Source organism: Saccostrea cucullata, unplaced genomic scaffold, assembly GCF_032062105.1.
Source record: "Saccostrea cucullata isolate Sc308-1 unplaced genomic scaffold, CSIRO_AGI_Scuc_v1 ctg1789, whole genome shotgun sequence".
Taxonomy (NCBI): domain Eukaryota; kingdom Metazoa; phylum Mollusca; class Bivalvia; order Ostreida; family Ostreidae; genus Saccostrea; species Saccostrea cuccullata.
The window spans coordinates 65,946-84,865 of record NW_026938214.1 but is presented as its reverse complement, the minus strand read 5'-3'; positions in this window follow the sequence as shown (position 1 = coordinate 84,865).

The following is an 18,920-nucleotide window of genomic DNA, read 5'->3' as shown; positions in this document are numbered from 1 at the left end:
CGTAGAAAAAAAAACCCCTAAAATTCACATTTCCGTAAACGATTCATAAACTGTTTATTAATTTTATTTACGGGAAATTGCTGCTGTGTCGTATCCGCACAGCATCATTCTTGGAGCCTGTAAGATTGGAGGTAACGAGGATGGCTGTTTCTGCTTTGGTGGCAGTGTGTACAAACATTGCATGCTTGTACTTTAGCAGTTTTTGTCTGCCACCTTTTTTTTTACTGATTGTTAATGTTTAGATTCTGGATTGTTTATTTGGATTTCTTCATGTTATATGTTACACTGGGGAGATCAACTAATGTTTTGAACAAATTTACACATTTTTTTCAAGAGTGATCTCCCCTTTATCTGATGTATCTTTCCATCATCTGTCGTCATTTATACATGTATAATAAATGACAAATTCATGCATCAAACTTTGTGTTTGCGTTACTTTAATATGGAGGTGACATGGTCTACATTAATTTAGAAGTGTGCATGTGTGCAAAAAACTAGCTTCAGTGAACTTGTGAAATTAGTTAAATTACACTGGAGAACATAAATGACTTTCCAATAGAGCTCATAAACCGCTAGAAGGTCAAGAGCTTGCGAATCGTATAACAGAATTCCCCCAAACTAAGCCTAGCGTCCTATATGTTTGTGCCAATAATTCCTAGATTGATAAAACTATAAAGAGAAAAATGACTTGATTACTTTATGGAATTTGTTATGTGCAAGTTTGTGCATCGTTTGTTCAACAAATATCACCGACTTAAAAACGGAACGGAATTATTCTGAATTTAATAACTTAAAATTCACAAATATTATCATAGTTACACGATATATAATATACATGTAAATATTAAATTCCCCACTATTAAATACAAGTTGATTTAATTTGTCATGCTCAGACTCTTATTTACGAAAATCGCTGACATAGCAGTCATGTAGAATCGAATTTGATAGGTGCATGGGGATGGGTAAACGTACTTGAAAATTATTTGACAAGCAAAAAAAAAAAATAAATAAAAAACAAAAAGAAGACAATTGTTTTATTGGGAGGGGGGTACGTTCCAAGTATAATATGTTTCAGTGCTATTTTAATTTTTACACTTGCTTATTTTATTTATTACATTAACTTAAAGTGTGAGGGTTTTAAAAATGTGTGTATGTGAAGTACTTGTAGGGGGTATATTTATATATTCTTATTGGGAGAACAATTATTATTTGTCATTTTATTTATTTCATTCTTATTAAAATCGTACTCGCTCCATACGCATGTACGTAGTTCTGAGCGTAATAAAGATCTGATATAATCAATAGATATATTTTTGTAAGAAATTGTTCGGTAAATATTTATAAACGAACTTTCTACTATAAATGAAATCTAAATATATCACGTGTACAATAGGTTAATTCAGTGTTTGTCAAACATTTAAACTACGATTAAGCAAAACATTAAGAATAACAAAAATAATTCAGAACTAAATAACGCATGAATTTGAAAGGTATTTTGTTTAGATGCTCTCTTCACTTTCTTTTTTACACCATTCGATACATTGAGAATCGATTCAAAAACTTATTTCCTCTTCTATTTTTGTTTTGCCGTTATAAATAAAGAACAATAATACCTCATAGCTCGTGCTGTTTGATAGATAACTTGGAATTTCATGGGATAGAAATTTCGAAAGCAGAGAAATCAAGGAAATTATTTTCTATCTATGTCAAATGTACAATTAAATTTTGGAAAATTTATCAATGTTCTCCATAATGTACATGTATCGATCGCCAAAACAACAATGATCGATTCCGAAATTCCATTACTGTTGTGGAATAGGGGCGGGGCTTACTGGCGGCTAGAATAAAGCGGGGTGCGAACCCGGAGCGCACCCAAGGCGTACCCAGAGCGGTCATAAAATTTCTGAAACCGAAACCGGAGCGCACCAGGGTCCGCTTTGGATTCGTTCTGGTGTTACAATGTAGGTTGTGTTCGGTCGGTACTGTACCTGGAGAAGATGTGCGGATTCTGAACGCCCACTGATCGTGGCTGGTTGTGAACAGCTATGATATCTCTCATGTAAACTGTAGATAGGCTGCGAAGGGATTTGAAAGTGTACAGAAGTATTTTATAATAGATTCTGCATTCAACTTGAAGCCGATGAAAATGAATTTAAGTTGGAGTTATTTGATCGGATGTTTTAGAGTGTGTGATTACTTTTGCAGCAGCATGTATGCAAAATTAAAAACATAAAATGAGATACAAATTCTTCAATAACTTTAAAGGGTATGAGAAATTGGTTACCTGCCAAAAAAGTTTTCAAAATCAAAACTGTGTACTCGTATTTCATTGATGGTTGGGGTGGCTTATGAGGAACGATTAACTTGATAGTCAACGTCATCGAGCATATCAAATCAATTGAGATTTTAAAATAAAATCGAGATAGTATTTCGCACAAAGCTTCAAGAAAGTTTGAAAGATAAATTAAAAGGGCATGGAATTCAAATTAATGAACATAATATATTAGCTCTTGATGCTAGGCCTACCGACAACACAAAGATCATAAGTACAGAAATAGACTTTCTTGAAGGATTATATTATGTTCAATAGAAACTGAAGATGTAAATTGCTAAACTTCGCAAAAGTGTCAGTAATGAATAAAGTGCCTATCGGAATGCATCTCATAGTTAAGTATCAGTCACATTATCCAGCGATGGGGTATACGATGAGAAACCGATGCGTTTTTTGGGAGTTGATTATATCAACAAGTATATGTCAGTGAGCCAAGACAGGAAGTGCAACTGACAAACAGCCGCCAAGGAAAATAAGCATTGCGAATAAGAAAATAGTTCCTCATTAAACTTACAATAAAGAAATTATAATTCTTGACAATATAGTCCACATTAACTCTGAATTCAACTTTAGTTTGTCATTTTAATTTCCTCTTAAGCATCTTTCACCTTAATAATGATACCGATTCCGATATGTATTCATACATTGTGCATGTATTCAAATTTTAAGACAGGAAATTGCCTACTAACAAAGCGTCTGCAATATGATGAGAAAACATGATGGTATTCTGGTGGTTAAAAACAGAAAGTTTTGATACAGTATATTTAGACAATAACACAATGAGCCTAATAATCAGATGTACTATAAAATTAAAAGTCAAATTGGAATACAGAGAACAAAACTTCATGTCTCTGCTAGCTGTTTTGTTTAAAATACATGTGTATGTGTGCACCTGACTCAGGCTGATTGATAACTCAGCGGGCATTGTGTGCTTGCGAATCTCTAATATGTGTAAAGCTTAATTTAGATAAGATCTCCCTACTGCTGCAGAAGTGACCAATACTGCATGGATTAATATTACTTCTCGCCTTTTGCTTTTGTGTCCGGAATGATAGTTAATGAAAGTATAAAAAGGATGATTTTTATATGCGTAATATATGAAGCTTGCCAATTTCTTTTCTTTGTGGGAAGTTGTACAGTTATACAGTATAGTGAAAGTCAATTGGCGTGATGACAGTTTGACTAAGCAAAATCATGAAAATAAAGAGTGGAAATAGATTATTGCAAATTGTTGTCTCATTGAGTATTTTAAGGACATGGATGGATGTTGGGGTATTCAATTTCCCGCTAACACAGATCTGTGTAATACTAGTGCATACACATTTGGGGGGGGGGGGGGCAAATTCACACGTAAATTATGCTTTGTGGTTTAACAAAAATGTCGCTGCAATTCTAATATATTTCATGGAAATCGGTCTCAAAAATATAAAATGTTAAATTTAAAAATGAATTATACCAGGCAAAAAGGCATAATTAATATGTCATCATCGAACGAGTTCTATTAAGTATGAAATACACCAATTTGTTGCATCATATACTACATGAACTATACTTATATTCACATTTTTGAACATCATTGAACTTATTTTCTTGTATGTACATGGAATTTTGGGGTTTTAACCATTTACAAAAAATATATACTCGTATATATAATAAAAAAATATTTAAAAAACAACCTAGCTATTAAACTTTTTTCAGAATTTACTCCTGCTCAATCTGTGAAAAAAATTCAACTGATTTTTTAAACTCAATACCCGGTGTATATAAATCTGTTACTAATTTTGCTGTAGTAAATGTAATTTCTGAATCTGATAGATTAACCCTACACTTAGACATTATACTATCGACGATAAATTGTTGACATGACAATTTTTTTTTACGAATTGCGGTTATTGTTCTTACTGTAAAGAGTACCTGTGCGAGAGAGAATTTTTCGCGATCACGCTGTCTCGCTTAGTTACGCGGAAATAAATTTCTAATAAAAATTTATTTACAGTAGAACAAAACCATACCGCTTTGGCTCTGAAGGATCACGAAATCCACTTCTGCATTTGCTTCTCACATACCTCAATCGAGAAGCATTAAAATAAGTATAATTTGGAAAGTGGGTAAGGTTACACACATCGAATTCAGGTTCGAATCCCACCGAAAGACTTGGAGACCGGTCTTTCAGATGGGGCCGTATAAACGAAGGTGGTCGTAATAGGTGCTGGCTCGAAAAAGACCTCTCTCTGCTCAATGGGTGCCAAGTATAAGTAAAAAAAATGAAACTCTCCACCGGCAAGTGGTGGCATATCCATATGAGTCAAAAATTCTCGAGAGGGACGTTAAACAATATAAATCAATCAATCATACATCGTATTAATTTAACTTCCATTTAACTCGCACTAATAATCAACTCCCATCAGTACTTTCAGTACTTTGATTGATGAAAATTGCGTGATTGCCGGCTGGGCACCACTAGTGATCGGACGGTGATTGAGGCCATTTTGAGAATCAATGGGGTTAAGGGTGGGAAATAATTCGTAGTTAAAATTCAGCGATGTCTCCAACGATGCCTCACATCGCTCCTCATCGGCAACCCATCATTAACACATCTTACACGGATCGGCCGATGTATGGCCAAGCATCGTCTAATATCCGTTGAATCTGAGGTCATCGGGAGGTTGAGTGGTATTCAACAGATAACGGCCGATCATTGGTCGATGTTCGACCAAACATTGACCCGTAGTCAACCGATGTTCGAACGATGTTCACCAATGTATGAGCGATGTAATATACATCGGCCGGTTATCCTGGAACATTATTTTATGATTAGTAATGCTTCGCTGGGCCTTTGTAAGTCCGGCCGGCAACCACACCATTTTTATCATAAAACGCATTGGTTGCCCAACGTATACCCATCGCTGGATAATGTGACTGATTCTTTAAGGACTACTAGGCCGATGTGGACCGATGTAATGGCATCGTTAACATCACGGATTAATACCGATTACCACCGGTCTACGTCCACCGGCCGGGAAATGTGACCAAGGCAAATGGAATTCGATGATAGAAGACTTTTTTTTAGGAGAGACGTAGATCCACTGGAAGCAATGTGCAACCACTTTGAGAGGTTGATGGATGTACACATTTGGTCTTAGCTGCCGTATTTCGTTCATTTGGGATATCATGATAAAATAGAATTTAAAGATGACACAGCTTTAGGTTTGAGGATTACAAAATGCACAATTTAAGACCGTAATTGTATTGCTAGATACACAAGAGTTACATAAACTTTCTCAAATGTGGACAAAAAGATTCAATCAGGGAAACATTTCCATTCATTTATAGAATACAACTATAATAATTTTTGATTTAACAGTTCGTAAAAATTCAAAGTTATGATACAATAAACCACAATTCTGTTTTGATATACAGACAATAAGATTGAGAGATTACACAAAAAGAACACAAAAAGAAATTACATGCAAGTCAACCTGATAAATATTCCTTGCGAAATATTTGAGCATGTTAAATATATTTTCCTAAACTCACCAAAGTAGAAAATGCAGTTTGTACCTAATAATTGGTTTAATTTAAATGTACTTGGTGATTTGTATTCATATTCATTTATATACTTTTTCTTAGATTTAAATATCTAGGGAATTGGAAAATGAAATGAAATTCATCTTCTATTTGATAACTTTCACAAACATCATATTTTCTATCATTTCTGCTCTTACCTTGGTGCCTTCCGCATTCTATGTTTAGACAAAAGTCTGATGCGGGAAATATGTCTCTATCTAAAATAAGGTTGTATTTTACAGAATTCAGATTTGACAATGTGCTTATTTTAAAAAAAAAATTGACGAATTATCCATAAATTCATTGTACTCTTGGAGGTGTATATCTAGAAGTCTGTTTTTGTATATATGCAGGAAATGAGCAAAGTTTATTACTTGTTGATTCCTCCAAAATTCTCCCAGACTCCATTAACCTAAATAATTTAAGTTTTACGTCACGCGCCCAGTTTATACTTGTGCTGGTTCACGACCCATTTTCTGTATCAAGTCCCAGGTACTCATATTTTAAAATGCAGTTTTCTGTTTTTAATAGTTTACACCAAAACTTCATGAATTTTAGTTTTCTTTGAATAATAAGTGGATATCGGTCCAATTCTCTATCAATCATACAGGTGCATGCATCGCGCTTAACACAAGGGTAAATTTACAAAAGAATAAATGCAGTCTTTCAATTTCTGCGGACGTATGAAAACCCCAGATTTCACTACCATAGGACAAAACGCTGTCAACATTTGTTTCAGAGAGCTGACAGCATGATAATCCGCGCCTGTCAACTCGACGTGATACGACCCTTCGGATCAAGTTACTGTTATACATGTAATAATATATATTGATTTAGCTGTCGTTTCATTGTACTAGACGATCTAGGGAGTACGTGCAAATGCAAAACTTTTAGATAAAATTCTTTTCCTCTGATAGAAACCTAGTTTGGTAACACGCTGCAGGTGATTATAAGTTTTGAAATATACTGAGATAAATTGATGTTTTTATTACAAAGAATCACCCTTTATTTTAAAGGACCTTAAGAAAGGTGTATCTCCGTCTCTTTCAGGGGGTATTTATCTTCAATTGATCGATACATGCAAACATGGTTTCTATGTCCCCAAAACATCTTTTTTATTATCTTTAAGGTTGTAACAAGACGGGGACACCAATAAAACACTTTACGTGGCGTCTGTTTGTCTCAAGAATCATGGGAACATAAGTTTGCACTTTGTATTTGATCAAACGATCGTATTTTGTCCTACATATATCATATTTTTACTGTTAGAATACAGTTCTAGCACGATTATGTTCATTGCTGTTAACAGACATGTCATGGGTTTTTTTATGCGCAGTATTTTGTGTACAAAAACACTGTAAATATAAAGTGCTAATCGAAAATGTACTTGATTTGGATCACTAGCTATATTTGTTTGGATCATTCGAAGTTTCTGTCTGCTTATTTAGACAAAAAATGTGCTTTTATATACGTTTTCTTACTGATAATAAAACTACTATAAACATTATGAGACTTATTCTTGGTATATTTAAAGATTATCATATTTTTGTTTCATCTACCCCTCCATAAACATCGGTAGTACGCGTTTTGCACGCATCTGATGGTCATTTTTCGACTTATCATCCACTGGCTCGACTGTTGACATTATTTCAATGAAACATTCATTGTAATGTTACCGGCCACGGTAGCCTAGTGGTAGAGCGTTCGCTTCGTGATCGGGATGCCCGGGTTCGATTCTCGTTCGCGTCATACCTTAGATATAAACAAAGGTAGTGACTGTTCCTTCGCCAAACACTCGGAACTAGAAGTGAAAGTCATGGGTTTTTCGGATATGACCTTAAAAACGTAGAAAATATGAGCAGGGCATAAATACGGACCCCCCAAAAAACCAGAGATGGGATCAGGTGCCTAGGAGGAGTAAGCATTCCTTGTTGATCGGTCACACTCGCTGTGAGCCCTATGTATTGATCAAGTAAATGGAGCATTTCGTAATCAAATTTTGTATAAAAACAAAGGGATTACAGTTGGGTGAAATAAGTAAGCCAAAAAAAAAAAAAAAGAAACGACCCAAGATAAATTAAGTGATAGGTTGAAAAACATGATTTGTCTCAACTAATTCGTTTTTTTAAAGCAAAGTGACACACAAACATCAAGAAGACACCGTAGCATATCGTGGTTAACGCATTCAGTCTTACGCCTATCATGTGCTTTGGAAAAAGTTCGAATAGTTTGTGAAGCCCTTTTTTCCGTTTTACATACCTATAAAACATAAGTGAAAATATATTACGTGTCTTTATCAATAAGTTATTTAATGACATAAACTTGAGAAAGTGTCTTTGGATTATACTCCCCCTATATACGCCTTCATTCTTCAAGAAGTATTCTAGGCAAATCAAACATAACATTTCTGTATCAATCGCAATCGCGACAAAACATAAATCAAGTATTGCACAAACATCAGCAATGATAGCACATTTCATAAAATTCTGTAATTATTTATTTCTGTTTAACTTCTTTTGGCTGATAAATGTTTCTCTTGTGATAATAAATGCCAATATTTTTTTTCAAAACTGTTTAAATCGCGATAATTTTATCAAAAAACAATCAATCTTAATTTCATGCAAGTCACAAAAAGGATCCGAAAAAAGTAAAGCCATCGCAAAAATATGTTGCAAACATAGTATAGCATTCACTCAAAACAAGAATAGCTAACTTTCTCTAAAAAGCGTAATTTAAAGAAATCAGATGATGTTTCGTGGGTGAATTGAGGCGAAAACTTAGATACACTAACTTTTACAACAGAATATAGTTTAAAAAATTTAGAACAATTGAAATAATTCAAAATGAGCGAAAATCCCATTTTAACTCAGTAAATGAGAACGGTATCGAATTTCTAACAAGTTTCAACTTAAATATTTTCTCAAATAAATTTACATTGATTCTATAAAGGTTTAATACGTTTTTTAATTTCTTAAAGTTACTTTTACCCATATTTTGCCTGAGAATTTTCTTTTTACCCATAATACACGAGAGTACCCAAAGCAATATAGCAAGTGACCCAAATCAAGTAGATTTTCGATTAGCACTTTGTATACAGTGAAAATGGATTTTGTGACTAGATAACAGTTATAAAATAACAAACTTCTTTGGTTAATCAACAATTGTGAAGACTTTTGATGGTTTTCAAGTCAAATAGACTCAAAAGATTTTAATTGAAAGACATATTTATCATGTATTGTATATTTATGCAATTTCTTTTTTGAAGCAATTTTTTTTATAAATACAATATTATATATATAATCTTTTTAATACAATAGTGGTTTAGTTCTAAGAAAGATGGTTAAAGAAAGTTTCCATGAAAATTAAACCTAGTCTCTTCCTAGGATAGAAACAAACAAATATATTTAATAATCTTTAATAATCTTTATTAAACGAACATTTTTAAAACAAATATGGTCCAAATATTTTAACATGCTTCTTTGACTTATATCTATAGAATGTTGTTTTTAATTTTGTTCAATTTGAAATTTGCTTCACTAAATATCCATTTTCTTCTATGGAATTCAATACGAACATGTCACTCAAATAAAAAAAAAATCAAAGGAGCGAAAGGGATCAATACACAAACGTGTGCAATTGAAAAGTGGCCAATGGATGCAAGATTTAAAACTCAGAATACCTACCAGGTGAATAGGGCTGTCCTTATCTCGGTATTTATTTGATATATTTGTGCGGGTTTGTTCATTCTATCCATGTTGACTCCCATACCTTGATCTCACCTTATTTTTTTTTGCCTGCAGGGTGAATCGTGCCTTCTTTTCTTAGTGTCAATTTGTACGAGTGACTTTTCTTCAGGTAGGCTATCATATTTTGTAAAATTAAAGTAGAAAATATACATATATATAACTAAAGCTTTAAATGAGGATTTCTTATTTGTGTTAATGTTTCTAGTTCGCATACTTTGTTTCTCTTAATTATTATTACATGGGTTGATCCAAAAGTAATGTCACAACTTTGATAAAATTGCTATAAATCGACGTAAAGCAACAAAATTATACATGGTGGACACTTCATTTATTCGAAATCAGACCTGAAAAATTCAAAGGAACATGATCTATACTTTCCAATATATCGTGTGTTTAACAATGTGCGTTTATGGTACTCGCTGCAACTACATATAACGTTATATGACGAACACGCACTGTCATACTTTTAAGCGTTTTCCCTTCCTTTCATTAAACAATATTTGTGTGATTAGCAAACACTTGCACAATTCCACTTTCTTTAAGAACATTTGAGACCATTATTACGGCGCCTCTGGAGGGCCAGGTAAAAAAAAAAATATTTGTTCGGACAGATTAGAGATTCGTTCGGACGAATTAGTTATTTGTTCGGACGAATTAGATATTCGTTCGGACAAATAAGATATTCGTTCGGACGAATTAGATATTTGTTCGGACAAATTAGAAATTCGTTCGGACGAATTAGAAATTTTTTCGGACAAATTATTTATTTGTTCGGACGGATTAGATTAAATAGATGTTTGCACAAATTATCTTGTAAAGAGAGATATACATATTGTCTATTCAGGAGGATTCATCTCTTTCTAATACATATATAGCTCTTTGGACCATCACATACACACGTTGCAACTAGGGTTATTGATTGTAAATATTCGGAAATAATGGTTCTATACCGGTATATATTATAGGCCTAAAGTTACCGCTTCTTTGAAAAGATGAGATCTTATTCATACTGCAGGTAATTGGTACGGGAAAAAAATTGGCATTGAAAAAGTAAGCCCCCCCCCACCCCCACGAAATAGGACTGTCAACTTTGGGCATATTTTCCTGTGTCCTTTTTTTTGCTTGTCAACTTTTCAGGTAAGTATTTTTTTTTCTCAGGTCCCCCCCCCACTTTCAAAAACGCTGCTACGTGGTTGTATTGTATTAAATAATCGGACTCAAAATATGAAGCCTCTCATTCGATGGATCTCATTTTTTTAAGGTGGGGCTTACTAGCTAGAACATTTGTAGTTTTGCTTCTATACCGCTGTTCCCACATTTTAGTATTTTGTGATAAAAGAAACAAAAAGAGCCAGTCAGAGGGAATCTCATAATTAAAGTCCATCTCCAATGGATTCTTTCTAAGATCGTTAAAAACTATTATTAAGTATCTATATAAATTTTATTCTATATTTAAATATCAAAAAAGCGCATGAATTAAAACCTGCAGGTATAATATTGACCAAATTAAACACACGCCCCTTTCCGGGAAAAGGATAAAAAAAAACAAGATGTGTTTGTGAAACACTGATGCCCCCGTATGTCAACATAGCGAAGGTTAAGCTTTCTCAAATGCAGATCAAATATGTTGGTACCTAAAGTACGGCCTTTTTCACAAGAAATACAAATATTGAATATAAAACACTAGCATCACCTATTCAAGGGTTATGACCATGGTTAACACTTTTAAAGTAGGACAGACTCTGGGGACAAGGTCAAAGGGTAAAGGTTGTTGGTTTCTAAAGAAAGGCCTTGTCTCACAGATTACATATGGGAAGTATAAAAGCGCTGGCCCTCACCGTTCAAAAATTATGAGCTAGCTAGGTTAAAGTTTGTAAAAAGAAGATCAAACTCCAAGGTCAAATGTTCTTGATATCCAGTGAAAGGTCTTGTCACATGGATTACACATTTGAAAAATGAAAGCCCTAGCCATTACCGTACAAAAGTTATGACCAAAGTTAAAGTTGTTCGTAAGTACAAAAATCTCCAAAGTCAAGGACAAAAGGTCAAAATTGTTGATTTCAAATGAAAGGTCTTGCCAATAAGAATTGATTATTTAAATATGAAGTATCTAGTTAGTATGTACCATTTAAAAATTAGGGTCAAAGTAAAAGTGGATTTTTTGTGTAAAAGTGGGTAAAAATCAAAGGTCAAGGTCAAAAGGTCAAGGTTCTTAGTATACAATGAAAGGTCTTGTCACAAGGAATACATGTGTGAAGTATGAAAGCCATAGTCTTATCCCTTAAAAAAATTATGGTCAAGGTTGTATATTTAGAGTAGGTCAAACTCCAAGGTCAAGGTCAAAGGGTCAAAGTTCTTGGTATCTTATGAAGCGTCTATTTACAAAAATTACATATTTTAAGTATGTTAGCCCTAGCAATTTTTGTTTAAAAGTAATAGCCAAAGTAAAACTGTTTTCATAAGTACAAAAATCTCCAAGTTCTAGGTCAAAAGGTCAAGCTTGTTGGTATCAAATGAAAGGTCTTTCCACAAACAATACATATGTCAAGTATTAATGTCCTGGTATATACTGTACAAAAGATATGGTCAAAGTAAATCTTCAAAATTTTTGTGTAAAAAAAGGTCAAACTCAAAGGTCAAGGTCAAAAGGTTAAATTTGCTGGTACCCCAAAAAAACGTTTTGTCACAAGAAATCCATATGTGAAGTTTGAAAGCTCTAGTCTTAAACCTTCAAAAATTATGGTCAAGGTTGTTTTTTTAAAGTAGGTCAAACTCCAATGTCAAGGTCAAAGGGTCAAGGTTCTTTGTATCTTATGAAGCGTCTTTTCACAAGGATTATATATGTGAAGTATTTATGCCATAGCTCTTTCTGTTCAAAGGTTATAGCCAAGGTTAAAGTTTTTTCATAAGTACAAAAATCTCCAAGGTCTAGGTCAAGAGGTCAAGGTTGTTGATATTCAAATGAAAGGAACTACCAAAAACAATACATCTGTCAAGTATCAATGTCCTGGTGTATACTGATCAAAAGATATAGTCAAAGTAAAAGTTTAAATTTTTTGTGTAAAAGTGGGTCAAACTCAAAGGTCAAGGTCAAAAGGTCAAATTTGGTGGTACCCCAAAAAAGATCTTGTCACAAGGAATACACATGTGAAATATGAATGTCATAGCTCCACTAAATCAAAAGATATGGGCAAGGTTAAAGTTTTTGCGGACAAACAGACAAACAGAGAGACAGAGAGACAGACAGAGAGACAGACAGACGGACACGACAAAAACTATATGCCCCCGAAACTTCGTTTACGGGGGCATAAAAATAGATGAATACATGTACGTTCCTAGAAAGTGCAGTAAAATTTAAAAAACACATCATAATTTAATTCAAGTTAAGCTTCTCAATGATTAAGACAATCGATCGTTTTTAAATAGAGGAGGGGGTTGTTTCTTATATATTGACATGTTTTAAATTCATGATTTATTTTTCCCATAAAAGGGTTTGGTTTCATAAATCCCCTTTCTAGTGAGTCATTGGCCTATAAAACCTTCAAACTGGTATTCAACTGTAAAAGCGGATAAACAAACTTAAGAAATGCTGAAAGTGAAATTAAATTGTTTGTTCGACTACATGTACCTCTCCAATAAGGGGAGGGGCTATAATTATGTCTGTAAATCAACTACGGAATAGGGAATATACCAGATTGACATCTTCATTCACCGGTTTGCGAGTCATAGGAACAATCTGAGATCAATACGAACAGGTTCATTTTTGTGAAGTTTTCTTAATTCACAAACAGGAATATTTAACTAAAAACTCAATCAGAACCTTTTTTTCATTTTATACACCGCATGTGTACCAGATTGATTGACTGAATATTTTACGCCGAATCGGCAATATTTCAGCCACATATCGGCGACATATGTAACAGAAATGTATTTCAGAAACCATTTACATGTCATGATTAATAAATTGCATGGTAGTGAATATGTACATTAAAATTGTAAGAAAGAGATCAACATTGAAACGACTTATCTTCAAAATATTTATTGATAATGTTGTTCATTAAAGTTATTTTGAAAGAATCAAAATAAAATGAACCATCTTGGTGCAAATCGCACATTAATCGCAGTGTCCTGACAGCTTTTCACATTTTCTCTAATTTGTCCGAACAAATAACGTATTCGTCCGGACGAATTTCTTATTCGGCCGTACAAATAACTAATTTTCCGAAAGAATATCTAATTCGTCCGAACAAATAACTTATTTGTCCGAACAAATTTCTAATTCGTCCGAACGAATTTCTAATTCGTCCGAACGAATTTCTAATTTGTCCGCACAAATATCTAATTTGTCCAAAGCAATAACTTATTTGTCCGAACAAGTTTCTAGTTCGTCTGAACGAATTTCTAATTTGTCCGAACAAATAACTTATTCGTCCGAACGAATTTCTAATTTGTCCGAAGGAATATCTAATTCGTCCGAACAAATAAGTAATTCGTCCAAACGAATTTCTAATCTATCCGAACAAATAGAAATATTTTTTTACCAGGCCCTGCAGCGGCGCCGTATATTATACACTCACTCTTTTCATAATTAAGCCCTCTATCATTTTTTTTAATAGTAGCATAAAACAAACTTAAAAATGTCACTCTATACTTCTGTCTTTTTGACAACGTCGGACGAAATTTGACGTTTCTCTCTGATCTTGTATATTTCGGTATTCTTGTCCTCTGCTGATCATTCAGTGACCTATCACCCGCCAAGAATTGCTGAAACAATCTATTAAGATGTTTCTTATTTATTTAATATTCTTTATTCTGTCAATCTGATAATTAAACGTAAATTTCGATTTTTATGATTCCCATATTTTGAATCAAAAATGCATTTCATCTCGTCGAGCCGTTTTTACTCCCCATTTCCAAATCCTTTTGTTCAATTCAAGAGTGAGAGTAAAACAACAATGTTTATGATCTCAAACACCAATGCCGTAATTTAATTTTCAAGTAATGACTAGAAAATGACGAGAATTGTGTCTTTTAAAAAATTGGGAGATAAGGTGCTTTTTTAGAATCTTTTTAATGTGTTTTTCTTACTCATTTTAAGAAAAAATACACTTTTAAACATGGCGTTCTGTTGTGAGGCGTCAACACCCCCTACGCTCTATGTTTTAAACATCTATAAAATGACTTCAAATATACATTATTAAACTAAAATTGCAATGTTAATTAGATTTGTATTTGTGCATCTTTTGGTATATTGTATTTGATAATATGACGCCAACTATAAAAGATTTGGACACTCTGACATTACATTTGGATCAACCCTCGTATTATTTGAAATCTTCGCTTACTTTGCATGTGCAATTTGATTGATGGTACGAAAAGTAAATGAACAAGCAGAATTAAACCTTTAAAAATATCATAGAATCATCACTTTGTAATGCTAAGTTTTTCTCCCTCCTTCCATTTTAAAAATACTTTTAAAATTTGTGTAGTCCATCTGATTAAGGAATGTCACTGAGGGGGGGGGGGGGGGGGGATAATACACTTTTTCTTATTTTTTTTATTATCAATTTCATGTACCGTAAACTAAGGCTATCCTTATATACAGTGCTGGTGCTGAACACGGGCATTTGATTTTACTTTTATGTATAAATAAATTTATATGAGGAAACATTTGGAAAATATTAGTTATTTTCTTCCATTATTTCCAGATAATTAAGCTTTTTTTACGTATCATTTTTAAATGATCATTAAAAGGACTAATCGATATAAAATTCGACACTTACAAGAAAAGAACACCTACCATTTAGAAACTTTTGTGGAAAATAGAATTCCCTCTCCTAAATAGCTTTGCTATACGTGAACCTTGAAAAAATTTTACTCTAACTCCTAAAACATTCAATGTTAATAAACATTGTTACGTGTTCATATACCACTCGCTAGGTGTGAAGGAGGCGCAATGGGTGAGGGGAGGGTTAGAGATCGAGTAAATATCAATACAAGAAAAGATAAAAACATGCTGCACTTCAAGATAAAAGTGAAGAAGCAGTCTCTAATTTTCCACACGCAGTGAACTGTTTGTGAGAATCCACTTGATCCCCCATCTGTTCTCCTACAGGCATATCGTTAATCTATGTTAAATTGTTCATTAGTTCCAGAGAGAAAGCCAACTTGTTATTGCCGGTGGGAGCTTTCTTAAGTCATAATCAGAGGAAAATCGAAATAAATACAGGAATCATCACATTTTTTTTTTCTTTTAATCTGAAGTGCTAATGTAATTCTTCTGTTTTGATTTATTATATTTGCATTATACTTAGTAAGACATTTACGCATTATTTTTCCTACATGTACATGAACGACATTTTACATATCAGTTATAAATATTTTACTTTCTGTGTAAAGACAAATAATGACTCCAATCAAATAATTACGGGGGGTCATATTTCAAAGAAAATGACGACCCAACCCGTAGAAAAATATCATTTTATGTAGAAAAGAGCACCATGAATCATTGTGTAACATGTATGTATTAGTCCTATTTTACATATATCACATGGTGTCGAGGGCGACATACCAGAATATTTGCCCGGAGGTGACAGGAAAGCCCTGGAGAGTTATGTGACCTGAAGAGAAGTCATGTTGTAAATGTTTTATAACATTTCTCAAGGAAAGAACCAACCAGACCCAAAGAAGTCCCAGAAAGCGGTCCCAAGGACTTCTTTGGGACTGCTGTGAAACTGCTTTTTGACCGCTACGGGACTGCTCTGGGACTGCTCTAGAAAGCAGACCCAGCAGTCCCAGCTGTCTCGGGACTGCTTTCTGGGATTGCTTTTTTCACTGTGTAATTAAAGTTTTTGAATGACATGAAAGCTCCGCCCCCTTGTGTATTCTGAATTTGCAGGCTTTCATTTGATTTGTTAACTTGCAGCAGAGAGTATTTTAAACTATTAAAAAATCAAGGATTTCTTAAAATCTTTGATTATGAAGAGATTATTTTAGTGAATTAATATCTTCAAAGACTGTATTTGTACACAAATGTCGTTTAGAATATTTTTTAAAAGTCTATAAAACTAACTAGGAAGTAAGAGAAAGGCTTTTATCCCTGAAAATATAGGTTTGTGAGAAAAAAAATTAATATGTCGGCCTGTTTTAATATGTTTTTTTTTAAATTATGTACTCAAAAAATGCATTGGCACTTTTAAAAAAATCATTGTAGTTATATATAAGTTTTTTAAAATGATAAAGCTACAGGTTTTACAAGTACCACCAAGTACCAGTGTATTCCATGCAACCCTCAAATAAAACCTCACTGTTTATTAAATGACCTTGAAATAAAATATGCCACCATTCTTCCGTAACATAAACAATGTAGACAATTATTGGGAAATTTATTAATGAATAAGTTTTTAATTTGTAAACAGGTTATAATAAGAGTACATTTGTTCATAAATAAAAAATTGAAATTAAAATACCGGGAATTCTGATTTTTTTGTTTTTTTTTTGCGTGTGATTACCTGGTATCAACACCTGCTGTTTCAATTACCTCTGGGCAGAAAATCAGTCATGCATGTTATTTGGATACAGGTATGAGTATGCGTTGAGTATGAGTTGAACATGCTTGTCAACAATGACCCTAATGTCATTCTATATAATTTTAAAAATATTAATGGGTTCCATTCTGATGATTAACGATGAACACTCAAATGTTTACAAATAAAACAACCCAGACTGAGTATTATAGAGCTTATATAGAAACTAACGATTATTAGATTGACATGTCAGTAGAAATAATCATGACTGAAAAATAATACATGAGAAAATTAACAAAGGATTTTTAGAAGCCCAAATGCTTAAGAAAGCGCCTTTAGAGTATCCCGATACTATGGAATAAAAAGACCTATTTACACCTAATTCTGATGGAAAAATAATCAATTCAAGTTTGATTTTCTGCATAAAAAATGAACCCGTATCAATTGCAGAAAATAAAGGAATTGAAGTATTAATATACTAGATAATTGTGATTAAATAATCATGTTCAGTGTAACTCATACATGTACGTCTGAAAGCCTGGTTCCTTTAATGAAAAAAATATTTCAAAGTGTTTCTATGCGCGTACTGTTCATAAATGACCTTCACACACATGTAGAGATTTCTGGCATACTACCCACAATCACTTCAACTGCTTTTTTACAGTTCCATTGTTTATTGGGAATATCATTACTGAATTAGCACCGCCCTATAAATTAATGAACCCCGCCCACTGGGAATCCTGGGACTACTTTCTTTGATAGCGGGGACTGCTTTTTAGGACCACAAGGACTGCTGGGAACGCTGTTGGAGAATTTTGCGGCACTACTCTGGGACCGCTGTGGGACTATTCTGGGACCATTGTGGTTCTGCTAAGTCCTAAGTCCCTTGGACTGCTCTGGAACTGCTCTGTGTAAGGTTGAGTCTGGTCGGTACTATATATAAAAAAATCATTTAAGAACGTCAAAATTTACACAACAGTTGACGTTAAGAATAACGCTTGTTTGTGTACTTTGGCTTAGCAACATACGTCATAAAATCTTGAACCCGAAGGTAAAAGTGTGACGTAGAAACATGTCAACGTAATCGAAACGGTGACATAACTGCTTTCGTCCGTGTGACATAAGTGTTTCCGGCGTGTGACATAACTGTTTCCGGTGTGACTTAGCATTTTGCAGGGTTTATTACATTTTTGACATTATAGAAAACATGTCATATAAAAACATGTGATATAAAAAATGACCCTCGTTGAAAAATGTCCCTTTAAAGAGTGATACAAAATTCAAGAATAAATTGATGCAAAGTCTCAAGTCGCCGAAAATATTTCGTTTTAGACTTTTCAAGGAATTTCAAAACAAATGCATAGAAAAATTAAAAAGAAAATGAATGTACATGTACTATGCATAGCACATATCTTTATGTAATTTTTAGTGTGAATAAACGAAGAAAACATCTTTTGGTACACTGTATATAAGATTAGGGCATCCCAGCAAGTCAGAGGTCCTGATTCAACATGCAGGTGTCTGTTGTCAACGTTTTGACTCAGGACCCTGGGTTTACAAGAATGAAAATAGAGTCGTATCATCATGAAATTATTATATCAAACACAAGTACCACAGGCATCAACTATGACTAATTTAGAAAGTCTGAATGCTGACAAAAAAGCACTTTCAACATGCTGATATATTGTGGATCTTTGTCATAGTATGTGATAATGACGATGTCCTAACAAAAGAGGAGTTAAAAAAATC